At 40.7% G+C, this 7278-nt stretch overlaps 2 long non-coding RNA genes across 2 annotated transcripts; one reads left to right on the forward strand and one right to left on the reverse strand.

Annotated features, from left to right (window-relative positions):
- Positions 1 to 2673: 2673 nt before the first annotated feature.
- On the forward strand, positions 2674 to 5367 carry LOC136436998 (uncharacterized). The gene is made up of 2 exons (XR_010756128.1): positions 2674 to 3388; positions 4034 to 5367. It is a non-coding gene; the product is annotated as an uncharacterized lncRNA (long non-coding RNA).
- LOC136436999 (uncharacterized) lies at positions 5249 to 7060 on the reverse strand. The gene is made up of 2 exons (XR_010756129.1): positions 6343 to 7060; positions 5249 to 5786 (listed from the first exon to the last, which is right to left on the reverse strand). It is a non-coding gene; the product is annotated as an uncharacterized lncRNA (long non-coding RNA).
- Between the last annotated feature and the right edge of the window lie 218 nt (positions 7061 to 7278).

A 7278-nucleotide genomic window follows, 5' to 3' on the forward strand; every position in this document is an offset into this window, starting at 1 on the left:
AGCGATGACGTCATCAAATTAGCATGATTTATGAATATTTAATCATGGCAGTTACATTAAATCACATGTGATATTATACATGTAGGAAACTAGTGTGGTTGAGCAAGAAAACATTGGAAACAACTATGTTTTTATCGAAATTAGTGAAATTTGCATAAAATGCCTCTTCAGAAACCCGTTGCCATGGCAACACGAAAAATGTTAAATTTATACTTTTATCATAATATTGTTGCCAACTAAATTTTAGGAAAAGTCACTAAGTTTGGTTGTCCTACCATACGTCGTTTGGCAGTTATACGATGTCAAAGTTGGCGCGGGCAATTTTAGCCCCCCCCCCGGTCTAGATAGGGTTAATAAGTACTTATAATGACTGAAATGGCAATTATTAATATCTTCTACTTTTGTTAATGCACACTTATATGAGTCTAAAAATGTTCTTCAAAGCATTGTTTGAAACGAAGTAGACCGGTAATAGGAAGAGAGAAAGAGAAACTTTGGATGGTGGTCCCGACATTGAAGACATCTTGAGGGCTGATCTCCTTCTAGCGTCGACTACTTAGTTGGTGAGAAAGAAGCCCTCACAGTGAATTTATTCGAGCTTGCTGCCTGGAGGCGTGGAGAGCAGTGCCCCCTTCCCCAACGTGACCGCCGCAGCTAACCCCGAACAAAGGCGTTCTACACTCAGCGGGCCCCTACATAAATGGGGCCCTTGCCGGTTTGTACTAAGTACATTATATGTGCCATAGTACTGTTTTACCGGATCAGCATATATAATGATATTTCTGATTTTTACATAAAATCAGATCGGAAGTGGTCAGCTGTGCGTGCTGTCGCCGTCTGTTCTCACTTCCTCCACAGTCATCCCTACTGTGACCAGACCAGCGCCAGTGTCCTTCTGTGTTCTCTCTTCCCACTGCCGCAACGAAGAGCTGGTAACGTTAGCAGTAAGCTCACTGAGGAAGCAGACCTCAACGAGAGACTAGACCGGCCAGTTCCAGAGCCGGTGGCGCCCCCTCCCCCACCGATTGCTGAAGAGCACACCACTCAACACAGGCGTCCTACACTCAGCGGGCCCCTACATAAACGGGGCCCCGCCAGTATGTACCAAGTATATTATCTGTGCCATAGTAATATTTTACCGGACCTGCATATTTGTGATTTTCACACAAAATCAGATCGGAAGTGGTGGGCTGTGCGTGCTGTCACCCTCTTTTGTCCCTTCCTCCAGACATCCCTACTGTGACCAGACCAGCACCAGTGTCTTGGGTGAGAGAACTGCTATTCTGCACAGAACTGCTATTCTACACTCTACAGCGAACCCTACCATCAGCCCACGATGTCGACGACAGCACCTGGCATTCAGATAAGAGTTGAAAAAATTCTACTTGACTTTGAAAAGCACCAAGACAACTGTCATTGGCAGTTAGACAGAATAATGGAAGCCTTTGCCAACTGACCATGATAGTGTAAATGGTGAAGCCCTCAGAGCGGTACGATCTAAACTGTACCATCAAGCTAAAGAAAACCTTCATAAGGAGTACAATTGTGAAACATGTTTAGTAAACGGAAGGCGAACTCAGTCACATGTTATTCGCCTAGGCCTAGCTAAGGACTGTGTGGCCTTAATAAACTTTGTGAAGTTTGGAAGGCTTTCTAAGGCTCTGAACGAATGCTTAAAGATGCCGCAACCTTCTGAGGCGACAGATAGTGAGGTTGAGGCTTCTAATGCAGAAACGTCACCCAAGCGCATATCTGGTGGGCTAGCAGAGATCATCTCATCGAACCTGCCAAGTTTAAAGAAGGTTAACCTTGGCACCTGAGGGAGCAATGACGATTCCTCTTTAAGCGCTTTACTCCAACACAAAGGAGTGTTGCTTAGTATCCTCTCAAAATCAATTTTTGGAAAATGATATTAAATCGGTTATGTGGGTGATGGCTTGTCTGCAAATGAAAAGAAATAACCTGCAGAAGATCAAAAGGTCACAGAGTTTCTTGAGGCAAAACCTGTGGGGTTTTACGGCAGGAGTAACGAACTGGCGTACAAAGCCTTGTTTCGACCAATTGTGGAGTATGCCAGCTGTGTCTGGGACCCCATACCAATGGAAAAATCAACTACGAGAAGATCCAGCGTAGAGCTGCACGCTTTGTCTTGAACCGACACATTAACACCCTAAGCATTTCCAGCATTCTGGACCAACTGCAGTGGGCTCCTCTACAAGATCGTCGCCACTCCATCAGACTCAAAATACTTTACAAGATCCAGCATGGCAAGGCAAGCGTGAGATGTGACGCCATGAAGCCTTTGGCTGACAGCATTTGGAGAAGCCGGAGAGGTCAGAGCCAGCAATTCGAACACATCAACTGCCGTGCAGACTACCGGCTACATTCCTCCTCCCCGTTGGGAGGTGGACGGCATCAGGAACCTTGTAGCCAACCAACCAGGTTCGGTTTACAAGTCCTTCCCCAGCGTCCATGAGGCGGAGAACTTCCTCAAGATTAAATGCCTGTCGAAATAGGTGCAAGGAGAGGTGCTAAAAGGTCCCTCTACCCAGCCCTGCCCGTGACAACGATTCCGAAAACAGCCCGGATGCAGGCAAGCGAAGTGGGTTCGGTCTCATCACCCTCAGTGCCATGTTGAACGTTCTGACAACCCCCTTCCGAGCAAGCCAGGAAGACTACGAAGCAGAAACACTGTCACAAAAATCGTATATATGTTTTTAAAAAGGGACATGTTTTTTTTATAAGGGGGCAAATTAAATCCACATATGTTTTGAAAATAGGGCCGTTTTTTTAAAGGGGGCAAATTAAATCCACATATGTTTTGAAAATGGCACATGTTTTTAAAAAGGGGGCAAATTAAATCCACATATGTTTTGAAAATGGGACATGTTTTTTAAAAGGGGGCAAATTAAATCCACATATGTTTTGAAAATAGGACATGGTTTTTCTTATGGGTCATATCTTTTAAAACAATATGCATCTTAAAAATAACCAAAATGAGAATATGAGACGAAAAAAAAACATACACCATTTTCATTTTGTACCGTGTATAAGTTTATTCCTCAATCCAGGAAACCCACCGGTTTGCAAAGTGGTGCTTTCAAAATGGTCTATCGTTTCCGATTTACCCCCCATTTTGATAGTGGTGCTTTCCAGTTACGCCGATTTCAAACTGGTCGATTTCAAACTGGTCGATTTCAAAGTGGTCGATTTCAAAGTGGTCGATTTCAAACTCCAAACGGAAATGAAATGACGTAAGTCGGAAATGACGTAAGTCGACGCTCATCGCCAGAGAAGCCACCAAGTATCGGTGATCGCTGTTTACGTCCTTGTTTTCACCGTCTTGTACGCGTTTTCTGATCAGCTACGTGTCCCCAGGATATACCAGGTTTGTGTTGACTTTTTCACGTTGTAATAATTTTAGAGTTGCATGTTTAATCGGTACTTTATAGAATGTAAATCGTAATGCAGCCGTATCGTTTGGAAGATTACAAAACTACGCAAATTGCGTGCCGAGCTAGCTATCGAGGAACTCTTCACTTTACGTTGTAACAACTTGAGACGATCAATGATATGATATGTGGTTCAATTTTCGTTGATATGAATTGTTAAAATGTACAAACTTGCGATAGGTTTGCTCCGTAGTCAGTGAGAGGAATGGGGAGGGGGGCGAACGGCCGGCGCAACCATGTGCAAGTTCGGACACGATTTTTGTAGTCTGATACGAACCCAGGAAGCCACAAAAATAAATTTGTGTTTCTTATTCTGTTTGTTAAGAGACCTTAGCGAGTATAAATTTGTATGATCGTGCATTAGTTTGAAAGGAATATCTATCCAGATTCCAGACGAAGATTAAAATTACTTGTCCTTGCTGGCTGGCATGTTTTTCTCAGGTTTGTAAAAATATGCATAGCGTGTAAATTTACCACGTATTATTCATAGTTTTTTAGACATTTTGAATAACTTACCTTGTTGCCACTGGGAATTGTTGTTATGTCCATTTGAACGCATTTTCCTTGTTTCTTACTAATAGTATGCTCCAGAGGATCGGCACTGTAGGGATTTTCCCAGCCCTTGCTGCATATACACAGCACCTATGAGTGCTATGACCATACAATGTAGCTGTTGATGCATCATACTGTCTACACAAGGATGAATGTCATGCATATGCACATGCATGTGTCAAAGTCTTTCAACCAACGGTTGAACCAAGGATATGTATATAAATTATAATGTATTTGAAACAACACACATTGACAGTTTAGTGCTTTCTGAAGCAATGAAAACATGTTGATTTTCATCCCTGCTGGATACAAGTATCTGTAAGCACATCGAAGTATGTGTTCTTATTTAATATGCGTACCTGATATACCTGGTGCTTTATAATATTGTAGATAATTAAGTTTGATGTGAACAAAATTTTTGTATTTGCAAATGATTGTAGAATATTTTGTAAGTGTTGGATTCCTCAGGGTAAATGAATTGAATGAATAGCTAGTACATGTAAATGAAAATTGATCCATTTCATGTAATGTTTCACAACACTCAGTCTCTTTATAAGAAGCTATGATTCTTCAATCTAGTTGTATCTATGCAGATGATGTCATTGTTTAGAAAATATGAGCATGATGGTGTAGCCTAGAATGTCCTTTGTTGCCTGTATCATACTTATTCCGACCAGTAATATTGAATGAATCATGAGTAAATGATAAAGGTGTGATCTCTGTGTGTGTTCTCTGAACTTGATCTAATTATGTACTAATACATGTAGTGGGATGTTGTGTAGAGGTTCTCATGTATTTTTACTGTACGGACAAGCATGGTCTGTATGTCCTAATTGACGGAAAAAAAAATCACATGCAGATTGTACATTTTGTAGATTGTTCAATATTCATCCTTTGTCAGATGGCAAGGGTTTCTCCTCAAGTTCCTTTCTTACCTATTCTTATTATACTTATTCTTATTCAAAAATTCACCACTTTGTGTTTCAATATACATGTACGCTTTGGTCACTTTCAGTTTGTGACAGACTGTACATGTACATCCATCATTGTAGTATATGAATAGACCTTGGAGTGTATTTTCCATTCCCATTGAAGATGAAGATTGTGCTTTGTGAAGAATGCTGCTGTACCTTCAATGTATTGTGCAATGCAATGTACTAGTAGAGTAAAAGTTATCATCAATATGTAAGAAGAACTTGGGGGATTTCCCATGTGTCTCATATCAGTCGGACTGAGGCATGAAGTTGCAGGAAATGGATTTTTAATAATAATTACACTATAATAGTTAACATATTCTACGCAAAAGGCTACAACACTAATAGTATTTTTCTTGTGCAATAAAAACCTTACTTATATAAGAAAACCGTGGTTTCTTACATGCCTAAAGTTGAATCTTAGACAAGGCAATGATGTGAGGCTAAAATTGAAGGAAACATATTTGTGTTATCTTGTCAAAATACAGTAGTCAACACATCCTAGAAAGAACTACTGAAGTCAAACGCAGGGGTTGGAGGGGGAAGTTCCGAACACCAAACGTATGGTACATACCCTTATACTTATACTAGTTACAGTGTTCACTATCATGTATACACCTACTGAAATTGCATTGAAAAATTTGAATGTCTTCAGTTACACAAAAACAGTTAACATGTCCATGGAAGGTTGAAGCTGCTCCACAGACTTGTAGAATTTCGCTCCGAGTCAACAGTTCTTAGTGGCATCTGACTCCAGTCCTTGACTCGCAGATATGGACCAGCCACTTTATTGCTGGTGTCCATAAAACTAGCAAAGAACAAAAAAAATATACACATATATTGACGAGCAACAGTGAAAGCTGATGAATAAATAAAATGTAACTAAATCGAAATGTTTTCATGTGCAAACTGGGATCAAATTATGTAGCATGTGTTCATGTTTGCCACGTTCATTACACAATTCTTTTCTCTCAAGAAATAGCCATACTGTTATCCTTAGATCATACACACAAATATTATAACATAATAAATCACAGCAACAAGGCATACACATACGAGGCTCAACCTTTCTACCATTCTTCTTTGTATATGTTTGAGGTTTCCCGTAAGAATGGCCAACTATCCTGGAAAGCAACACCGTTTCACCAGAAGGTCTAGATGTGTCCATTATGTAAGCACATGCACACAGATAAAACATTATTACTAGTAACAAATGGTGGTGTATACGCGTGGTGAACATGTATTCGTACGAGTTCATGCCCCCCTCCCCCATCTGGCGTCATTACAAAACACGCATTTCCAGTCGAATTTAATCATATTTATGAAACAAACAAGACTTTATATAGTCTGAATTCAACACAAACCTGGTATATCCTGGGGACACGTAGCTGATCAGAAAACGCGTACAAGACGGTGAAAACAAGGACGTAAACAGCGATCACCGATACTTGGTGGCTTCTCTGGCGATGAGCGTCGACTTACGTCATTTCCGACTTACGTCATTTCATTTCCGTTTGGAGTTTGAAATCGACCACTTTGAAATCGACCAGTTTGAAATCGACCAGTTTGAAATCGACCAGTTTGAAATCGGCGTAACTGGAAAGCACCACTATCAAAATGGGGGGTAAATCGGAAACGATAGACCATTTTGAAAGCACCACTTTGCAAACCGGTGGGTTTCCTGGATTGGGGAATAAACTTATACACGGTACAAAATGAAAATGGTGTATGTTTTTTTTTCGTCTCATATTCTCATTTTGGTTATTTTTAAGATGCATATTGTTTTAAAAGATATGACCCATAAGAAAAACCATGTCCTATTTTCAAAACATATGTGGATTTAATTTGCCCCCTTTTAAAAAACATGTCCCATTTTCAAAACATATGTGGATTTAATTTGCCCCCTTTTTAAAAACATGTGCCATTTTCAAAACATATGTGGATTTAATTTGCCCCCTTTAAAAAAACGGCCCTATTTTCAAAACATATGTGGATTTAATTTGCCCCCTTATAAAAAAAACATGTCCCTTTTTAAAAACATATATACGATTTTTGTGACAGTGTTTCTGCTTCGTAGAAGACCCCCCACCCCAGGCCAAGTCAGCATCAGCATGGGCCCTGAATCTCGATCGACGATATTTACTGCCTGGATACCTGCCCTGAGAATACATGGAAGATGACGACATGGTGGAATGCTGCTTGTGTCGTCGGTGGGTCCACTTTGAGTGTGGAGTGGTCATGTTGGATGACGACGTGCAGGGCGTGTGGCTGTGCCCTGAATGTAAGAGCCTCCCCTTCAC

This window comes from Branchiostoma lanceolatum, chromosome 6 (genome assembly GCF_035083965.1).
Source record: "Branchiostoma lanceolatum isolate klBraLanc5 chromosome 6, klBraLanc5.hap2, whole genome shotgun sequence".
Lineage (NCBI taxonomy): Eukaryota > Metazoa > Chordata > Leptocardii > Amphioxiformes > Branchiostomatidae > Branchiostoma > Branchiostoma lanceolatum.